Source organism: Odontomachus brunneus, unplaced genomic scaffold (genome assembly GCF_010583005.1).
Source record: "Odontomachus brunneus isolate Ranch 3 - 2012 unplaced genomic scaffold, Obru_v1 Obru_scaffold_187, whole genome shotgun sequence".
Lineage (NCBI taxonomy): Eukaryota > Metazoa > Arthropoda > Insecta > Hymenoptera > Formicidae > Odontomachus > Odontomachus brunneus.
The window spans coordinates 42,700-44,048 of NW_022639637.1; positions in this window are offsets into that span (position 1 = coordinate 42,700).

Here is a 1,349-nt window from a genome sequence, read left to right on the forward strand (position 1 = left end):
GAAATATGGGGAATAGGGAAAAGAATGTTTGGAAAAGAGTGGAAAAGAAGGATATGGCTGTATGATACATTGGTATGGACAGTGATGGGATATGGAGTGGAAGTATGGGGATGGAAAGTAAGAGAAGAGGTGGAGAAAATGCATGAAAGATATTTAAGATGGACGATGGGATTAGATTGGAGAACACCGGGGTACATGGTGAGACAGGAATTAGGGAGGGAAAAAATGAGGACAAGAGCGGGAAAAAGGGCATGGAAATTTGAGAAAAGACTAGGGGAGGGGAAAGGAGGGGAAATAGCGAGGAGATGCTGGGAAAAGATGAATGAAAGATGGGGGAAAGGAAGAATTAAGGAAGGTTGGGAAAGAGAGAGGGAGGAATTCCGAAGGGAGAGAGGAATTGGAGTGTGCGGAGAGGAAGAGAGGGAATTAGAGGAGATGGAGGAGAGGGAGAGGGAGAGACAGAAAGAGGAGCAAGGGGAAAGGATAAGGGAGTCGAGATATAATAAATGGTATGTTAGGTTAATGAAGGAAGGAATACCAAAGTATTTGGAGAAGGGATGGGCGGAGGAAAGATGGAGAAGGGTAATTAGATTTAGGTTAGGAAACGAGATGAAAGAGGGACAGTACTGGGAAGAGGAGGAGAAAAGAAAGTGTAGAATATGTGAGGGAGAGGAAGAGACATGTGAACATTTGTGGGAGAGGTGCGGGAGGGAGGAAGGAATGGAAGAGATAAGTTGGGGGGAGGCAATAGAGTGGGTTTTGGGAGAGGAGGGAGAGGAAGAAAAATGGATGAAGAGAGTGGAGAAAATGAGGAGGGGAGGGGGGAGGGACAGAGTGAATGAGGAAACGGAAGTCCCGGCGATAGATTAAGAATAGATTAAGTGTAGATTAAGCAAATAGAGTAAGAGTAGAATAAGCTAGATTAAGATAGAGTAAGTAAGAATAAGGAGAGAGGAGCTGGAGGGGGTGCGTGTGTGTGTATAGGGTCGAGGAGGGGGAGAGTAGGGTGCGGTATACGAATGGAGGGTAGGAGGAGAAAGACGATGGAGAATGTAAGGAAAATTGTAACCCGAGACGGATCAATAAATCTTATATATATATAATATATATATATATACAGGGTGTTCAAAAAGTCCCGGACCGGTAAAATATCTCGAAAACTAAGCATTGTAGAAAAAAATGTTTCAGATAAAAGTTGTGGCGTTTAAGAAGATGTATTTACTGATCACATCAGTTTGACCTTGGGTTGCGTAGCGAAGGTCAGGTCAAGGTCAAATTAATTTTTTTAAATGCAACACCCCATTTTTCATTGCATATTCTTATAGCACATCTCGAGAGCTTTCCAAAAC